Here is a 20,997-nt window from a genome sequence, read left to right as displayed (position 1 = left end):
AGAACTGCAAGTTTCATGGACTTCCATTTGAAGATCCTTACCAGTTTTTAACTGAGTTCTTGCAGATTTGTGAGACTGTAAAGACAAATGGAGTAGATCCTGAAGTCTACAGGCTCATGCTTTTCCCTTTTGTTGTAAGAGACAGAGTTAGAACATGGTTGGACTCACAACCTAAAGATAGCCTGGACTCTTGGGATAAGCTGGTCACGGCCTTCTTGGATAAACTCTTTCCTCCTCAAAAGCTGAGCAAGCTTAGAGTGGATGTTCAGACCTTCAAACAAAAAGATGGTGAATCCCTCTGTGAAGCTTGGGAAAGATAGAAGCAGATGACCAAAAAGTGTCCTTCTGACATGTTTTCAGAATGGACCATATTAGATATATTCTATTATGGTCTATCTGAGTTTTCCAAGATGCCATTGGACCATTCTGCAGGTGAATCCATTCACCTAAAGAAAACGCCTGCAGAAGCTCAAGAACTTATTGACATGGTTGCAAATAACCAATTCATGTACACTTCTGAGAGGAATTCCGTGAATAGTGGGACGCTTCAGAGGAAGGGAGTTCTTGAAATTGATGCTCTGAATTCCATATTGGCTCAGAACAAAGTGTTGACTCAGCAAGTTAACATGATCCCTCAAAGTCTGAATGGATGGCAAAATACATCCAACAGTACTAAAGAGGCAGCTTCTGAAGAAGCTTATGATCCTGAAAACCCTGCAATGGCAGAGGTTAACTACATAGGTGAACCTTATGGAAACACCTATAATTCATCATGGGGAAATCATCCGAATTTCTCATGGAAGGATCAACAAAAGCCTCAACAAGGCTTTAATAATGATGGAAGAAATAGGCTAAATAATAACAAGCCTTTTCCATCATCTTCTCAGCAACAGACAGAGAATTCTGAGCAGAGCCCCTCTAATTTAGCAAATTTTGTCTATGATCTGTCTAAGGTCACTTTAAGTTTCATGAGTGAAATAAGGTCCTCCATCAGAAATTTGGAGACACAAGTGGGCCAGCTGAATAAGAAAGTCATTGAAACTCCTCCTAGTATTCTCCCAAGCAATATAGAAGAGAATCCAAAAGGAGAGTGCAAGGCCATTGATGTAATCAATATGGCCGAATGCACAAGGGAGGAGAAGGACGAAAATCCTAGTAAGGAAGACCTCCTGGGAAGTCTCTCAAATAAGAAGGAGTTCCCTATTGAGGACCTGAAGAAATTTGAGGCTCGTATAGAGACCATAGAGATTCCATTAAATCTCCTTCTACCATTCATGAGCTCTGAAGATTATTCTTCCTTTGAAGAGGATGAAGATATAACTGGAGAGCAAGTTGCTCAATATCTAGGAGCTATCAAGAAGCTGAATGCCAAGTTGTTTGGTAATGAGACTTGGGAAGGTGAACCTCCCTTGCTCATTAGTGAACTAGATACATGGGTTCAGAAAACTTTACCTCAAAAGAGACAAGATCCTGGTAATAATACCCTGTACCATAGGCACCATGACCTTTAACAAGGCTCTGTGTGATCTGCGGTCAGGGATAAATCTTATGCCACTCTTTGTAATGGAGAAACTAGGGATCATTGAGGTACAACCTGCTTTATTCTCATTACAATTGGCAGACAAGTCAGTAAGACAAGCTTATGGATTAGTAGAGGACGTGTTAGTAAAGGTTGAAGGCCTTTACATCCCTGCTGATTTCATAATCTTAGACACTAGGAAGGAAGAGGATGAATGCATCATCCTTGGAAGACCTTTCCTAGCCATAGCAGAAGCTGTGATAGATGTTAACAGAGGAAAATTAGTCCTTCAATTGAATGGGGACTACCTTGTGTTTAAGGCACACGGCTACCCTTCTGTAACAAGGGAGAGTAAGCATGCAGAGCTTCTCTCAATACAGAGTCAAACAGAGCCCCCACAATCAAACTCTAAGTTTGGTGTTGGGAGGCCACAACCAAACTCTAAGTTTGGTGTTGAGAGTCCACAACATTGACCTGACCACCTTTGTGGCTCCATGAGAGCACACTGTCAAGCTATTGACATTAAAGAAGTGCTTGTTGGGAGGCAACCCAATCTTTATTTATCTAATTTTATTTTATTGTTATTTTGTGTTTTAGTAGGTTCATGATCATGTGGAGTCACGAAAAAATTATTAAAATTAAAAATATAATCAAAAATAGCAGAAGAAAAATCACACCATGGAGGAAGGACTTACTGGCGTTTAAACGCCAGTAAGGTGCATCTGGTTGGCGTTCAACGCCAGAACAGAGCATAGAACTGGCGCCAAATGCCAGAAACAAGCATGGAACTGGCGTTGAACGCCCAGAACATGCATCACTTCGGCGTTTAAACGCCAAAATTGCATGCAAAGGCATTTTACATGCCTAATTGGTGCAGGGATGTAAATCCTTGACATCTCAGGATCTGTGGACCCCACAGGATCCTCACCTACCATATTCTCCCTTCTTCTTAACATCCATCCATCTCTTCCCCACCCAATCCCACCCATATGGCCAAAACATACACATCTCTCCCTCTCCTCCATATCTTCTTCCCCTTCCATTCTTTCTTCTTTGCTCGAGGGCGAGCAACATTCTAAGTTTGGTGTGGTAAAAGCATAGCTTTTTTGCTTTTCTTGCTTTTCCATAACCATTGATGGCACCTAAGGCCAGAGAAACCTCAAAAAAAAAGAGAGAAAAGAAAGAGAAGAGAAAAGAGAATACAAAAGCTTCCACCTCTGAGTCATGGGAGATAGAGATATTCATCTCAAGAGTCCATAACTCAGTAGAAGAGCATTTGACTGCACATCAAAAGAGCATAAGAAATTCCCTCATCAAGAAATCCCTGAGATACCTCAGGGGTTACATGTTCCTCCACATAATTATTGGAAGCAACTAAGGGTAGGAACACCAAAATCACTAGGGATCATGCAACAGAAGTAAGGAAGAGACATAAAGGAGTCAAAAAGCACCATTAGACCTTCAAAAGGCACCACCCTCACTAAGGTGGACTCATTCCTTAACTTCCTTGTTCTTATCTCTCAGTTTTTCAGTTTTTTATGTTATATGTTTATCTATGTTTTGTGTCTCTACTTCATGATCATTAGTAGTTAGTAACTATGTCTTAAAGCTATGAATAATTCCATTAATCCTTCACCTCTCTTAAATGAAAATTTTTTTAATTCAAAAGAACAAGAAGTACATAAATTTCGAAAATTGTCCTTGAATTTAGTTTAATTATATTGATGTGGTGACAAAACTTTTTTGTTTTCTGAATGATTACTTGAACAGTGCATAATTTTGATCTTGTTATTTATGAATGTTAAAATTGTTGGCTCTTGAAAGAAAGTTGAACAAAGAGAATGTTATTGACAATCTGAAAAATCATGAAAATTGATTCTTAAAGCAAGAAAAAGCAGTGAAAAAGCAAAAGCTTGCAGAAAAAAATTTGCAAAAAAAAAAATAGAAAGAAAAAGAAAAAAGCAAGTAGAAAAAGCCAATAGCCCTTAAAACCAAAAGGCAAGGGTAAAAAGGATCCAAGGCTTTGAGCATCAATGGATAGGACGGCCCAAGGAACTAAAATCCAGGCCTAAGCGGCTAAATCAAGATGTCCCTAACCATGTGCTTGTGGCATGCAATCAAGAATCAACATACTTAACTAGGAGAATCAATAACACTATCCGAAATTCTAAGTTCCTAGAGAAGCCAATCATTCTAAACTTCAAAGGAAAAAGTGAGATGCCAAAACTGTTCAGAAGCAAAAAGCTACAAGTCCCGCTCATCTAATTAGAATTAATATTCATTGATATTTTTAGTTTTATAGTATATTCCCTTCTTTTTATCCTAATTTAGCTTCAGTTTCTTGGGGACAAGCAACAATTTAAGTTTGGTGTTGTGATGAGCGAATAATTTATACGCTTTTTGGCATTGTTTCTAGGTAGTTTTTAGTATAATCTAGTTACTTTTAGGGATGTTTTCATTAGTTTTTATCCTAAATTCAAATTTCTAGACTTTACTATGAGTTTGTGTGTTTTTCTATGATTTCAGGTATTTTCTGGCTGAAATTGAGGGACCTGAGCAAAATTCTGAGAAAAGGCTGATAAAGGACTGCTGATGTTGTTGGATTCTGACCTCACTGCACTCAAAATGGATTTTCTAGAACTACAGAACTCCAATTGGTGCGCTCGCAATGGAGTTGGAAAGTAGACATCCAGAGATTTCCAGCAATATATAATAGTTCATACTTTATTCGTGATTAGATGACGTAAACTGGCACTCAACGCCAGTTCCATGTTGTTGTCTGGAGTCAAACGCCAGAAACACGTCACGAACCGGAGTTGAACGCCCAAAACACGTTACAACTTGGCGTTCAACTCCAAAAGAAGCCTCAGCTTGTGGATAGATCAAACTCACCCCAAGCACACACCAAGTGGGCCCCAGAAGTGGATTTATGCATCAATTACTTACTCTTGTAAACCCTAGTAGCTAGTCTAGTATAAATAGGATAGTTTACTATTGTATTAGACATCTCTGGACGCCTAGTCCTTAGAACTTCATGGGGGCTGGCCATTCGGCCATGTCTAAACCTCTTTCACTTATGTATTTTCAACGGTGGAGTTTCTACACACCATAGATTAAGGGTGTGGAGCTCTGCTGTACCTCAAGTTTTAATGCAATTACTATTATTTTCTATCCAATTCGATTTATTCCTGTTTTAAGATATTCGTTGCACTTCAACTTGATGAATGTGATGATCCGTGACACTCATCATCATTCTCACCTATGAACGCGTGACTGATAACCACTTTCGTTCTACCTTAGACTGGGCGCATATCTCTTGGATTCCTTAATCAGAATCTTCGTGGTATAAGCTAGAATTGATGGCGGCATTCATGGGAATCTGGAAAGTCTAACCTTGTCTGTGGTATTCTGAGTATGATTCCGGGATTGAATGACTGTGACGAGCTTCAAACTCCTGAAGGCTGGGCGTTAGTGACAGACGCAAAAGAATCACAGGTTTCTATTCCAACCTGATTGAAAATCGACAGATGATTAGCCGTGCTGTGACAGAGCATTTGGACCATTTTCACTGAGAGGATGGGATGTATCCATTGACAACGGTGATGCCCTACATACAACTTGCCATGGAAAGGAGTAAGAAGGATTGGATGAAAGCAGTAGGAAAGTAGAGATTCAACAGGGACAAGCATCTCCAAACGCTTATCTGAAATTCCCACCATTAATTTACATAAGTATTTCTATCCCATTTTATTTATCTTTTAATTATCTAATCCAATCACATTTGAATCAGCCTGACTGAGATCTACAAAATGACCATAGATTGCTTCATACCAACAATCTCCATGGGATCGACCCTTACTCACGTAAGGTATTACTTGGACGACCCAGTGCACTTGCTGGTTAGTTGTGCGGAGTTGTGACTAAGTGTAATTCACGTGTGAGAGCTACCAAACTATTGGAGCCATTGTTGATGATCACAATTCCGTGCACCAGAACCAGTTCATTCTTTTCATTATGAAGCACAGTCATGCCTCCCTTATTGGGGACAACTTGGACAGGGCTCACCCAGGGGCTATCATAAATAGGATAAATAATCCCAGCCTCTAGTAATTTAGTGACCTCCTTTTTCCCCACCTCCTTCATAGCCAGATTCAGCCGCCTCTGTGGTTGAACCACTGTCTTAGCATCATCCTCCAATAGGATCTTGTGCATGCATCTGGCTGGGCTAATGCCCTTAAGATCACTAATGGACCACCCAAGAGCTGTCTTGTGTGTCCTTAGCACTTGAATTAGTGCTTCCTCTTCCTGTGGCTCTAAGGCAGAGCTTATGATTACAGGAAAAGTCTTACCTTCTCCCAGAAATGCATATTTCAGGGATGGTGGCAATGGTTTGAGCTCGGGTTTAGGAGGTTTTTCCTCTTCCTGAGGGGTTTTCAAAGGTTCTATTATTCTCTCTGATTCCTCTAGATCAGGCTAAACATCTTTAAAGATATTCTCTAGCTCTGACTCGAGACTCTCATTCATATTGATCTCCTCTACCAAGGAGTCAATAACATCAACGCTCATGCAGTCATTTGATGTGTCTGGATGCTTCATTGCTTCAACAGCATTCAGCCTGAACTCATCCTCATTGACTATCAGTGTCACTTTCCCTTTTTCGACATCAATGAGGGTTCGTCCAGTTGCTAGGAAAGGTCTTCCTAGGATGAGAGTTGCACTCTTGTGCTCCTCCATCTCCAGCACTACGAAATTAGTGGGGAATGCAAATCGCCCAACTATGAAAATCACATCCTCAATCATGTCTGATGGGTATTTAATGGATCCATCAGCAAGTTGAAGACAGATCCTGGTTGGTTTGATTTCTTTTGCCAAGCCAAGCTTTCTGATAGTGGATGCAGGTACTAGGTTGATACTTGCCCCAAGATCACATAGAGCTGTCTTGGTACAAGTGCTATCTAATGTGCATGGTATCATAAAGCTTCCAGGATCCTTAAGCTTCTCTGGTAAGCTTTTCATAATGACTGCACTGCATTCTTTAGTGAGGTAAACTTTTTCAGTTTCTCTCCAATCCTTCTTATGACTTAAGATCTCTTTCATGAACTTAGCATAAGAGGGTATTTGTTCAAGTACCTCTGCAAACGGAATCTTTATTTCAAGAGTCCTGAGATAGTCTGCAAAGCGGACAAATTACTTATCCTGTTCCGCTTGGCGGAGTTTCTGAGGATAAGGCATCTTGGCTTTGTATTCCTCAACCTTAGTTGCTGCAGGTTTATTTCCTACAGATGTGGTTGGAGAAGCCTTTTTAGAGGGGTTGCTATCAGCACTTGTCTGTGTCTGATCCCTCACTGGCGTTTGAATGCCAGGGTTGGAAGCTGGATTGGTATTGGACGCCAACTCCCAACCTTTTCTGGTGTTTGAATGCCATAACTGAGCTTCCCTTGGGCGTTTAACGCCAACTCCTTGCCTGTTTGTGGCATTTGAACGCCAGAACTGAGCATGGGTTGGGCGTTTAACGCCAGCTCTCCACCATTTTTTGGCGTTTGAGCGCCAGAATTATTCCTCTCTGGGCTCTTACTGTCCTCAGAGTTATTTTGGGTAGCAGTTTGTTTATTTCTTGGCTTCCTGCTGCTTTGAAGTGAGGTATTTAATGTTTTCCCACTTCTTAATTAAACTGCTTGGCACTCTTCTGTTATTTATTTTGATAACTGATGTTTTGTTTGCTTCAACTGTAATTCCATATTCATATTAGCCATTCTTGTGTTTTGTAGTATCTCCTTGAATTCGGTTAGCTATTTTGTTAGAAAATCTAATTGCTGATTGAATTCAGTAACTTGTTCTGCAGGACTAAGGTCAGCAGTTACAGTTTTAGCCTCTTCTTTCATGGAAGACTCACTACTTAGGTACAGATGCTGATTTCTGGCAACTGTATCAATGAGCTCTTGAGCTTCTTCAATTGTCTTTCTCATGTGTATAGATCCACCAGCTGAGGGGTCCAAAGACATCTAAGCTTTCTCTGTAAGCCCATAATAGAAGATGTCTAATTGCACCCACTCTGAAAATATTTCAGAGGGGCATTTTCTTAGCATCTGTTTTGTATCTCTCCCATGCATCATAAAAAGATTCATTATCTCCTTGTTTAAAGCCTTGGATGTTCAGCCTTAGCTGTGTCATCTATTTTGGAGGGAAATATTGATTCAGGAATTTTTCTGACAGTTGTTTCCATGTTCTTATGCTAGCCTTAGGTTGGTTATTTAACCACCTCTTAGCTTGGTCTTTTACAGCAAATGGAAACAGTAATAATCTGTAGACATCCTGATCTACTTCCTTATCATGTACTATGTCAATAATTTGTAAAAACTGTGCCAGAAACTCTGTAAGTTCTTCCTGTAGAAGACCGGAATACTGGCAACTTTGCTACACCATGATAATGAGCTGAGGATTCAACTCAAAACTACTGACTCCGATGGAGGGTATACAGATACTACTCCCATATGAAGCAGTAGTGGGGTTAGCATATAACCCCAGAGTCCTTCTGGACTGTTCATTTCCACTTAGGTCCATGATGAGAAAGGGAAATGTTGTGAATTGGAGATTCAAATAGTATTAAAATATTTTTTTTGGAAAACGGAAATTAAAAAAATAAAATAAAATAAAATGAAAAATGGGTGAGGATTTTCGAAAAATAAAGAGAGAAAAAAAGTGGTTAGGAGGTTTTGAAAAAGATTTGATTTTTGAAAAAGATATGATTTTTTATAAATTGATGACTAATTTAATGCTAAATTTTTGAAAATTATGAGTGGAATGAGGAAAGTATATTTTTTTATTTTTGAATTTTAATGAAAAGAGAAAAACAATAAAAAGACACCAGACTCAAAATTTTTAGATCTAATGCTCCCTATTTTCGAAAATTTGGAAAGAAAACACCAAGGAACACCAAACTTAAAAATTTTAAGATCAAAACACAAGAAAGACTCAAGAACACTTTGAAGATTCACAAGAACAACAAGAACATAAAAAGAACACCAAGAACACCTTTTGAAAAATTTTTAAGAAAATAAGAACACAGAAGATACCAAACTTAAAAATTTTTATACCTTGGACACTAATAATTCGAAAATGTATAAGAAAAACAAGGAAAAACACAAAAACAAGAAAAACTAAAGATCAAACAAGGAAAATAGACAAGAACAACTTGAAGATCAGGGATGAACAAAGAACATGCAATTCGAAAATTGAAAGACAAAGAAAAGCATGCAATTGACACTAAACTTAACATGACACTAAACTTCGTAGAAAAACTAAAAATTAATAAAGAAAAATAATATTTTATATTTTTTTTCAAAATAAAAAAAATTTTGAAAAATCTAAGTAATAAGATTCACCGTCAATTGTTCAAACTCGAACAATCTCCGGCAACGGCGCCAAAAACTTGGTGCATGAAGTTTTTAATCACAATTTCTTCACAACTTCGCACAACTAACCAGCAAGTGCACTGGGGCATCCAAGTAATACCTTACGTGAGTAAAGGTCGATCCCACGGAGATTGTTGGCTTTAAGCAAGTTATGGTTATCTTGTAACTCTTAGTCAGGATATCAATTATAATTATTAGTTGAGTTGCAAATGAACAAGAGAGCATGAAATAAATACTTGTTATGCAGTAATGGAGAATATGTTGGAGCTTTGGAGATGCATTGTCTTCTGAATCTTTGCTTTCCTACTGTCATCTTCTTCACGCACGCAAGGCTCTTCCATGGCAAGCTGTATGTTGGTGGATCGCCGTTGTCAATGGCTACCATCCGTCCTCTCAGTGAAAAAGGTCCATGTACATGGCTAATCATCTGTCGGTCCTCATTTGTGTTGGAATAAGATCCAATGATCCTTTTGCGTCTGTCACACGCCCAACACTTATGAGTTTGAAGCTCGTCACAGTCATCCCATCCCAGATCCTACTCGGAATACCACAGACAAGGTTTAGACTTTCCGGATCTCAAGGATGCTGTCCATGAAATCTAGCTTATACCACGAAGACTCTTGTCTCACGGATCTGAATGCTCTATTGTCAAGAGAGACAATCAGACTTATGAGCCAGGAATCCAAGAGATACTTATTCAATCTAAAGTAGAACGGAAGTAGTTGTCAGGCACGAGTTCATAGGCTGAGAATGGTGATGAGTGTCACGGATCATCACATTCATCATGGTTAAGTACGAATAAGTATCTTAGATAGAAACAAGCGTATTTGAATGGAAAACAGAAGTAATTGCATTAATTCATCGAGACACAGCAGAGCTCCTCACCCGCAACAATGGGGTTTAGAGACTCATGCCGTCGAAAATACAAAGTTCAGATCTAAAATGTCATGAGGTACAAAACAAATCTCTAAAAGTTGTTTAAATACTAAACTAGTAACCTAGGTTTACAGAAAATGAGTAAACTGAGATAGATAGTACATAAATCCACTTCAGGGGCCCACTTGGTGTGTGTTGGGGTTGAGCTTTGAGCTTTACACATGCATAGGCTGTTTCTAGAGTTAAACGCCAGGTTGTAACCTATTTTGGGCGTTCAACTCCAACTTGTAACCTGTTTCTGGCGTTTAACGCCAGAATGGAACATGGAATTGGCGTCAAACGCCAGTTTACGTCATTTATCTTCAAACAAAGTATAGACTATTATATATTGCTCGAAAGCCCTGAATGTCTAATTTCCAACGCAATTAAGAGTGCACCAATTGGACTTCTGTAGCTCCAGAAAATCCATTCTGAGTGCAGGAAGGTCAGAATCCAACAGCATCAGTAGTCCTTTTTCAGCCTGAATAAGATTTTTGCTCAGATCCTTCAATTTCAGCTAGAAAATACCTGAAACACAGAAAAAATACACAAAATCATAGTAAAGTCCAGAAATATGAATTTTGCCTAAAAACTAATAAAAATATACTAAAAACTAACTAAAACATACTAAAAACTACATGAAATTACCCCCAAAAAGCGTATAAAATATCCGTTCATCAGCAACCACCTCGGGGCACGGGCTCTATCTAAAAAGGTACTCCGAGCCGACTTCTACCGGCTGACCTTACAGAGGGAAGCGGCCGAGTTTGTTAAAACATGCCCTCCATGCCAAAAGCAATCCAACTTGCACATCGCCCCACCTGAAGAGCTCATTTGCATCTCCTCACCTTGGCTATTCGCAAAGTAGGGGCTAGACCTCTTCGGACCTTTCCCCCAGGGATCGGGGCAAGTCAAATTCCTCATTGTAGGAATAGATTACTTCACAAAGTGGATCGAGGCAGAGCCATTGGCTGCCGCCACCGGCCAGAGAAGTCAAAAGTTCCTATGCAGAAACATTGTCACAAGGTTTGGGATCCCCCACTCCATCACCACGGACAATGGGACTTAGTTCACCGACACGGGTTTCAGAAACCTGGTAGCATCTAAAAATCAAGCACCAGTTCACCTCAAGGGAACATCCACAGGCCAACGGATAGGCAGAAGCCACCAACAAGGTCATATTGGCCGGGTTAAAACGTTGATTATAGGTCGCGAAAGGAGCCTGAGCGGAAGAGCTCCCCAAGTCCTTTGGGCGTATCGAACAACGCCACCCTCCACCACGGGGGAATCACCCTTCTAACTCACCTATAGAATGGAGGCAATAATCTCTGTAGAAGTAGATGAAAGATCCCCCCGGGTGATCTTCTACAACGAGGATACCAACTCCCAAGCACAAAAGGAAGAACTCGACTTGCTTCCAAAAGTCCGAGGTCATGGCATGCCTGTAACCTAAGAAGGTACTATAGCTAGAGAAAGGTCTTGAGCCAATGTGTGCTCTTTTTCCCACTAAAGGGTTTTTTAATGAGGCACCAAGCCAAGACCTGAAGGCAGCCCGACTTGTTGGGTAACCCCACACATGTACATACTCTTGTTCACATTTTTTATTCATTACATTTTATTCTAATAAAAATAGAGATTCCCTAAAAAATTTTCCTACCAAGGCGCATTAATTTACGCTCGACAAAATGCAAATTTCATCACCGACTAGGAAAGGTCGGCAAGGTGAAGCGACAAGGCTCAAATTAATGTGAGAAGTTATAAAAACAACCCGTATAAGACGACCTAACGAGGTCGGATAAAAAATGGGGTTATGAAAAATAACTTGAAAAGGCCCGACAAAGAAGTTGGACCAGCTAAAGGATCACTAAAAAGGGAACAACGACTTCCTGACCATACAAAGGTCAAAGGTGTCAAAATTCCTAAGCTTAAAGGTAGGAGTCTGAAAAAGACGCTACTTAAAGGCAAAGACAATCAAACAAGGCTCAAAAAAGTCGTCCAAATAAACTAAAAAAAAAGGTTCTGAATAGACACAATACCTAGAAAGTTATTAGAATCCGACTAAAGGCCTGCAAAACCGAACACCGAGCTGCAAGGACGAAATCGTCAAAGCAAAGTAACTTGAAAAGGTTGATAATACAGACCAACACGCAAAAGGTAGAAGTTCGTGAAAGAACACTACCTCAATGTCGTTTAGAAGAACGTTGGCCAAACCAACACCTAGCCCTAACAAGTGTCTAGGCTAAAAAGGTAGAAAATCTGCAAAAGGAATGCTACTCCAAGAAGAAAACTAGAAAGCGGTGAAACAGCAACTAGAGGATGGGAGTACTTCTCATAAGCCAGCCAACACGCTACCAGAATAGCCAAAATAAAAATTTCAAGAAATTAAAGCATTAAAAACTCAAAGGTTACCTAACAGCAACCCAAGAGTGAAGGTGTTTTTGAATAAAAACTAAAAGTTGTTGGAGAAGCAACTATAAGTGTTAGACAGTTATCCAAAAAATTACAATATAAAGAGTTTCAAAGGTCCACAGGTCAGACCACACCAACACATAAATAAAAAGAGCAATAAAGAGGAAATCACAAGGGGTCCAACTTCGCCCCCGTCGCCATATCCTGATGAGATGGAGGAATAATTGAAATCAGAACAGCTCCCACAACGCCATCAGGGCCATTCAAGATCTCCACTTTGGGGTCTGCTTCAGGTCGGGATGTCTTAGCAAAGGGGTTGTAGAAGCCTTGGCAGGAGTATCAGGAACAAGCTAAGGTCGGCATCTGGAGCAAGCACTCGAGCTTAAGCCTTCAAGTTCTTGTACAGGACCATAACTCGGAAAAGTCATCATAAGAGGATTGAAGCTTTTCCTTCACCTCAAGAAGCTCACCATAAGTACGAGTATAGCTCTCCTTGGCCTTCTTTGCCATCTCCTCTGCCAAGTTGGCAGCCACCTCCGCTGCAATAGCCCGGGCCCTCCCCTTCTCTAAAGACAACTCCAACCCGACATTCTTCGCCTTCAGCTCAAGCCTCAACCCCTCCACCCTATCATAATCAGTCTTAGCTTTCCGAAGAAAGGCACTAGTAGTATTGATAGGAGATTTCTTGAACTCCCTCGACAGTGCAGCACCAAGGTTCGCCATTCGGATACTGTTGCTGGATATAAAATCAAGGAGATGGAGAATGGACACATCGTCAGTCGGAACAATGTCGTACGGAGCAATATGCTCCGCAACAAAGGCCACGCCATCAAAATCCTTATCGTTTAAATCATAAACCCCGGTAGTTCTTGGCCTCTTGGGAGAAGGCCCAGATGAAGAAGGGGAAGAGGTAGCACCAGAAGTCGTAAGAGGCGGATCCGTAGAGGCCAATCGAGATTGAGGAGTCAGAATAACCTTCCTCGGACCTTGAGGTCTCGAGTTCATTTTCTTTTATGGGACTTGGGAAGAACCCTCCCCCGACAACTTTCTATGCAAATTTTGAGCAGCCACTGCCTCCTTGGTCTTGCAGAAGACCTTCATCGGATTGGAGCTTGAAAGCATCTCTGAAAAAAAATAACAAAAATAGTTTTGCAGTGGATAAAGATAGGACCGCATCAAACAAAAAAAACTTTAAAGAAGTCGGGCACTACCTAGCTTGGAACGGAGAAGAGCGGGATCCCCTAAAAACTTCTTTGTATCCAAATATGGATGCTCCCCCCCAATGCTCCTCCAAAACACCTACAAAGGCCCTCTCTACCTCATCAAGACTCTCTAAAGGATACTTAAGAACTATAGGGTCCTTTTGCCACCAAAGAGGAAAGGTGGGTTCACTGTTCTCATCCAGAAAAAAGGGGTGAACATCCTCAATAGCCCAAACATTGAAATAAAAGTTTTTGAAATCATGGAAGGAGTCATCAAAAATAGAAAAGACTTTTTTACCCTGAGTAGCTGGTACACGAAATTGTGAGTTCACACTTTTCTCACAACTTCGCGCAGCTAACCAGCAAGTGCACTGGGTCATCCAAGTAATACCTTATGTGAGTAAGGGTCGATCCCACGGAGATTGTCGGCTTGAAGCAAGCTATGGTCATTTTGTAAATCTTAGTCAGGCGGATTCAAATGGTTATGAGGTTTTGATAATTAAAAACAGAAATAAAACATAAAATGGGATAGAGATACTTATGCAATTCATTGGTGGAAATTTCAGATAAGTGTATGGAGATTCTATGTTCCCTCTGAGCCTCTGCTTTCCTATTGTCCTCATCCAATCATGCGTACTCCCTTGCATGGCAAGCTGTATGTTGGTGGATCACCGCTGTCAATGGCTACCATCGTCCTCTCAATGAAAATATGTCCGCTATGGTTTCCCGCATGGCTAATTAGCTGTCGGTTCTCGATCGTGTCGGAATAAGATACAATGATCCTTTTGCACACTATCACTGTGCCCAACAGTCACGAGTTTGAAGCGCGTCATAGTCATCCCATCCCAGATCCTACTCGAAACACCACAGACAAGGTTTAGACCTTCCGAATCTCAATAATGCTGCCAATTGATTCTAGCTTATACCACGAAGACTTTGATCTCATGGAACGGAAGGCTCTGTTGTCAGGAGAGGCAACCATGCATTGTGGACCAGGAGGCCAAGAGATACTCACTCAAGCTCTTGCAGATAGAATGGAGGTAGTAGTCAGGCACGCGTTCATAAGGGAGGATGATGATGAGTGTCACGGATCATCACATCCATCAGGCTGAAGTACGAGTGAATATCTTAGAACAAGAATAAGCATGAATTGAATAGAAAAGCAATAGTACTTTGCATTGATTCATGAGGAACAGCAGAGCTCCACACCTTAATCTATGAGGTGTAGAAACTCCACCGTTGAAAATACATAAGTGATAAAAGTCCAGGCATGGCCGAATGGCCAGCCCCCAAAACGTGATCAAGAGATCAAAAGTGATCCTAAGGTAGTCTCAAAAATGATCTAGAGATACGAATACAATAGTAAAAAGTGCTATTTATACTAAACTAGTAAACTAGGTTTACAGAAAATGAGTAACTAAGTGTAGATAGTGCAGAAATCCATATCCGGGGCCCACTTGGTGTGTGTTTGGGCTGAACATTGAAGCTTTCACGTGCATAGGCTCTTCTTGGAGTTTAAATGCCAGTTTTGGTGCCATTTTGGGCGTTTAACTCCAGTTTTGGTGCCAGTACTGGCGTTTTACGCCAGAAAAGGGTCTCTGATGGGCATATGGACGCCAGTTTGGGCCAACAAATCCCGCACAAAGTATGGACTATTATACATTGCTGGAAAGCCCAAGATGTCTACTTTCCAACGCAATTGAGTGCGCGCCGATTGTGCTTCTGTAGCTCCATAAAATCTACTTCGAGTGCAGGGAGGTCAGAATCCAAGAGCATCTTCAATCCTTTCTCAGCCTCTGAATCAGATTTTTGCTCAGCTCCCTCAATTTCAGCCAGAAAATACTTGAAATCATAGAAAAACACACAAACTCATAGTAAAGTCCAGAAATGTGATTTTTGCATAAAAACTAATAAAAATATACTAAAAAGTAACTAAAACATATTAAAAACCATGTAAAAACAATGCCAAAAAGCGTATAAATTATCCGCTCATCACAACACCAAACTTAAATTGTTGCTTGTCCCCAAGCAACTGAAAACAAATTAGGATAAAAAGAAGAGAATATACAATAAATCTCAAAATATCAATGAAACTTTGTCCCAATTAGATGAGCGGGGCTAGTAGCTTTTTGCCTCTGAACAGTTTTGGCATCTCACTTTATCCTTTGAAGTTTAGAATGATTGGCATCCATTAGGGACTCAAAATTTAGATAGTGTTATTGATTCTCCTAGTTTAGTACGTTGATTCTTGAACACCTCTACTTTATGAGTCTTGGCCGTGGCCCTAAGCATCTTGTTTTCTAGTATTACCACTGGATACATAAATGCCATAAACAGATAACTGGGTGAACCTTTTCAGATTGTGGCTTAGCTTTGCTAGAGTCCCCTGTTAGAGGTGTCCAGAGTTCATAAGCATACTCTTTTGCTTTGGATCACGACTTTAACCACTCAGTCTCAAGCTTATCACTTGGACCTTCATGCCACAAGCACATAGTTAGGGACAGCTTGATTTAGCCGCTTAGGCCAGGATTTTGTTCCTTTGGGCCCTCCTATCCACTGATGCTCAAAGCCTTGGATCCTTTTTTACCCTTGCCTTTTGGTTTAAAGGGCTATTGGCTTTTTCTACTTGCTTTTTCTTTTTCTTTATTTTTTCGCCTATTTTTTTTTTTTTGCAAGCTTTTTCTTTTTCACTGCTTTTTCTTGCTTCAAGAATCAATTTCATGATTTTTCAGATTATCAATAACATTTCTCTTTGTTCATAATTCTTTCAAGAGCCAACAATTTTAACATTCATAAACTTCACTATAAAAAATATGCACTGTTCAAGCATTCATTCAGAAAACAAAAAGTATTGCCACCACATCAAAATAATTAAACTAGTTTCAAGATAAAATTTGAAATTCATGTACTTCTTGTTCTTTTGTAATTAGGAACATTTTTCATTTAAGAAAGGTGAAGGATTTATGGAATTATTCATAGCTTTAGGACATAGACACTAGACACTAATGATCATGTAATGAAGCTAAAACATAGTCAAATATAAAGCAAAAAAAATAGAAAAATAAGGATAAGGAAATTAAAAAACGGATCCACCTTAGTGATGGCGGCTAGTTCTTCCTCTTGAAGATATTATGGAGTGATTGAGCTCCTCAATGTCTCTTCCTTGCCTTTGTTGCTCATCCCTCATAGCTCTTTGGTCTTCTCTAATTTTATGGAGGATGATGGAATGCTCTTGGTGCTCCATCCTTAGTTGCTCCATATTGGAACTCAAATCTCCTAGGGAGGTGTTGAGTCGCTCCCAATAGTTGTGTGGAAGAAAATTCATCCCTTGAGGTATCTCAGGGATTTCTTGATGAGGAACTTCCTCATACGCTTGTTGAGGTCCATGAGTGGGCTCTCTTGTTTGCTCCATTCTCTTTTTGGTGATGGGCCTGTCCTCTTCAATGAGGGTGTCTTCCTCTATGAAAATTCCAGCTAAATTGCATAGGTGGCAGATGAGATGAGGGAAGGCTAACCCTACTAAAGTGGAAGGTTTGTCAGCAACCTTGTATAGTTCTAGAGGTATGATCTCATGAACTTCCATTTCCTCTTGAATTATGATACTATGGATCATGATAGCCCGATCCACAGTTACTTCAGATCGGTTGCTAGTAGGAATGATAGAGTGTTGGATGAACTCCAACCATCCTCTAGCCACAGGCTTAAGTCAAGCCTTCTTAGTTGAACCGGCTTGCCTTTGGAGTCTCTCTTCCATTCAGATGTCCATGAGGACTTGGTCTAACCTTTTATCAAAGTTGAACCTTCTAGTGTAGGGGCGTGCATCTCCTTGCATCATTGGCAAGTTGAATGCCAACCTTACATTTTCCGGACTGAAATCTAAGTGTTTCCCCTGAACCATTGTTAGCCAATTCTTTGGGTTCGGGTTCCTACTTTGATCATGGTTCTTTGTGATCCATGCATTATCATAGAACTCTTGAACCATTAAGATTCCGACTTCTTGAATGGGATTAGTGAGAGCTTCCCATCCTCTTCTCATAATCTCATGTCGGATCTCCGAATATTCGCTCCTTTTGAGCTTGAAGGGGACCTCGGGGATCACCTTCTTCTTGGCCACAACTTCATAGAAGTGGTCTTGATGGACCTTTGAGATGAACCTCTCCATCTCCCATGACTCGAAGGTGGAAGCAATTTCCTTCCCTTTCCTCTTCTTTGAGGTTTCTCCGGCCTTAGGTGCCATTAATTGTTATGAAAAATTAAAAAGCAAGGCTTTTTCCACACTAAACATAAGAGGTTTGCTCGTCCTCGAGCAAAAGAAGAAAGAAGAGAGTAGAAAAAGAAAAAAAGTGGGAAATGGAGGCTTGAGAGGGTTCGGCCAAGGGGGTGTTGAGTGTATGTGATGTGTGAAAATGAAGGAGTAAGGAAGGGTATTTATAGGGTAAGAGAGGGAATTGGTTCATGTGAAAATGGGTGGGTTTGGGAGGGAAATGGTTTGAATTTGAGTGGATGGGGGTAGGTGGGTTGTATGATGGGTTTATGGGAATTAACGAATGGATGTGAGTGGTGAAGAGAATATGGGGAAGAGGGTAAGATTTGATAGGTGAGTAGTGTTTTGGGTAGAGTGTTATGGAGAAGTGTGAAGAGGAGAGAGAGTGGGGTGGGGTAGGTGGGGGTCCTGTGGGGTCCATAGATTCTGAGGTGTCAAGGATTTTGCATCCCTGCACCTTGCTGGCGTTAAACGCCCTCTGAGTGCTAATCCTGGCGTTTAAATGCCGGGCTGATACCCTTTTTTGGCATTTAAACGCCAGTCTACTGCCCTGTTCTGGCGTTTAAATGCCAGTCTACTGCCCTTTTCTGGCGTTTAAATGCCCAGAAAGGTGCCAGACTGGGCGTTTAAACGCCCATTTTTATACCTTAACGCCAGTTTACCTACCAGTTCTGGCATTTAAACACCAGACTGCTGTCCATTTTTGGCGTTTATACGCCCAGAATGGTGCCAGGCTGGGCGTTAAACGCCCAATTTGGTATCCTTACTAGCGTTTGGACGCCAGAAAGCTCTTCCTCCGGGGTGTGCTATTTTTTACGCTGTTTTTTATTTTACTTTAATTTTTGCGGTTGTTTTTGTGACTCCACATGATCATCATCCTAAAGAAAATATAACAATGGAAAACAAAATAAAAGAGTAATTAATATAGATAAATAAAATTGGGTTACCTCCCAATAAGCGCTTCTTTAATGTCAATGGCTTGACAGGAAGCTCTTACAGAGCTTCACAGTTGTTCAGAGCATGATTGTGGCCTCCCAACACCAAACTTAGAGTTTGAGTGTGGGGGCTCTGTTTGACTCTGTACTAAGAGAAGCTTTTCATGCTTCTTCTCCATGTTTACAGAAGAAGATCCTTGAGCCTTAAACACAAGGTAGTCCTTATTCACTTGAAGAACTAACTCTCCTCTGTCTACATCAATCACAACTTTTGCTGTGGCTAGGAAGGGTCTTCCAAGGATGATGGATTCATCCTCATCCTTCCCAGTGTCTAGGATTATGAAATCAGCATGGATGTAAAGGTCTTCAACCTTTACCAAGACATCCTCTACAAGTCCATAAGCCTGTTTCTTTGATTTGTCTGCCATCTCCAGTGAGATTCTTACAGCATGTACCTCAAAGATCCCTAGTTTCTCCATCACAGAGAGTGGCATGAGGTTTACACTTGACCCCAGGTCACACAGAGCCTTCTCAAAGGTCATGGTGCCAATAATGCAAGGTATTAAGATCCTTCCGGGATCTGGTTTCTTTTGAGGTATCTTCAGCTAAGCCAAGGCGTTCAGTTTATTAATGAGCAATGGAAGTTCATCCTCCCAAGTCTCATTTCCAAATAATTTGGCATTCAGCTTCATGATTGCTCCTAGATACTGAGCAATTTACTCTTCAGTAGTAACTTTATCTTCTTCAGAAGAAGAATATTCTTTAGAGCTCATGAATGGTAATAGGAAGTTTAGTGGAATCTCTATGGTCTCTAAATAAGCCTCAGATTCTTTTGGTTCCTCATGAAGGAACTCCCTAGTGGTCAGTGGACGTCCCAATAGGTCTTCCTTACTTGGAGTCACTGTCTTTCCCTCCTCTACAGGTTTGGCCATGTTGGACGTGTAGATGGCCTTGCACTCTCTTTTTGGATTCTCTTCTGTATTGCTTGGGAGAGTGCTAGCAGGAGTTTCAGTAACTCTTTTACTCAGCTGCCCCACTTGTGCCTCCAAATTTCTGATGAAGGATCGTGCCTCAGTCATAAAACTGAGAGTGGCCTTGGATAGATCAGAGACTATGTTTGCTAAGCCAGAGATGCTCTGCTCAGAATTCTCTGTCTGTTGCTGAGAAGATGATGGAAAAGGTTTGCTATTTCCAAACATATTTCTCCCACCATTATTGTTATTGAAGCCTTGTTGAGGCTTCTGTTGATCCTTCAATGAGAAATTTGGGTGATTCCTCCGTGAAGGATTATAGGTGTTTCCATAGGCTTCTCCCATGTAATTCAGCTCTTCCATGGTAGGATTCTCAGGGTCATAAGCTTCACCTTCAGAGGAGGCATCTTTAGCTTGCACTCTATTCAGTCTCTGAGAAATCATATTGACTTGCTGAGTTACTATTTAGTTCTGAGCTAATATGGCATTCAGAGTATCAATCTCAAGAACTCCTTTCTTCTGAGTCACCCTATTATTCATAGGATTTCTCTCAGAGGTGTATATGAACTGGTTATTTGCAACCAATTTAATGAGTTCCTGAACTTCTGCAGGCATTTTCAAATGAAGAGATCCACCAGTAGAGTGGTCCAATGACATCTTGGATAACTCAGACAGACTATCATAGAATATACATATGATGCTCCATCCTGGAAAAATGTCAGAAGGACACCTTTTGGTTAATTGCTTGTATCTTTCCCAAGCTTCATAGAGGGATTCACCTTCTTTCTATCTGAAGGTTTAGACATCCATTATGAGCTTACTCATCTTTTGAGGTGGAAAGAATTTGGTCAAGAAAGCATGACCAGCTTGTCCCAAGAGTTCAGGCTTTCTCTAGGTTGTGCGTCCAACCATGTTCTAGCTCTGTCTCTTACAGCAAAAGAGAAAAGCATAAGTCTGTAGACCTCGGGGTCGACCCCATTGGTCTTAACAGTGTCACAGATTTGCAAAAATTCAGATAAGAACTGATGAGGATCTTCTGATGGAAGTCCATGAAACTTGCAATTCTGCTGCATTAAAGAAACTAATTGAGGCTAAGCTCAAAGTTTTTTGCTCCAATGGCAGGAATTGAGATGCTTTTTCCATAGAAGTTGGAAGTTGGTGCAACATAGTCACCAAGCATCTTCCTAGCATTGTTGTTATTATTTTTGGCTGCCATGTCTTCTTCTTTTTCAAAAACTTCTGTTAGGTCCTCTCCAGAGAGTTGTGTTTTAGCTTCTCTTAGCTTCCTCTTCAGAGTCCTTTCAGGTTCAGAGTTAGCTTCAACAAGAATGCCTTTATCTTTGTTCCTACTCATATGAAAGAGAAGAAAA

The 20,997-nt window shown here is 40.6% G+C and overlaps 2 non-coding genes across 2 annotated transcripts; one reads left to right on the top strand and one right to left on the bottom strand.

Moving 5' to 3' along the window:
* Positions 1-248: 248 nt before the first annotated feature.
* LOC127742336 (small nucleolar RNA R71) lies at positions 249-352 on the bottom strand. The gene has a single exon (XR_008003525.1). It is a non-coding gene; the product is annotated as a small nucleolar RNA R71 (small nucleolar RNA).
* A 19,990-nt stretch (positions 353-20,342) lies between these two features.
* LOC127741939 (small nucleolar RNA R71) lies at positions 20,343-20,446 on the top strand. Its single transcript, XR_008003126.1, has one exon. It is a non-coding gene; the product is annotated as a small nucleolar RNA R71 (small nucleolar RNA).
* Positions 20,447-20,997: the final 551 nt, after the last annotated feature.

The sequence above is a fragment of the Arachis duranensis genome, chromosome 9 (assembly GCF_000817695.3).
Source record: "Arachis duranensis cultivar V14167 chromosome 9, aradu.V14167.gnm2.J7QH, whole genome shotgun sequence".
NCBI classification, from domain to species: Eukaryota; Viridiplantae; Streptophyta; class Magnoliopsida; order Fabales; family Fabaceae; genus Arachis; species Arachis duranensis.
This window is presented reverse-complemented; position numbering and strand designations above follow the sequence as displayed.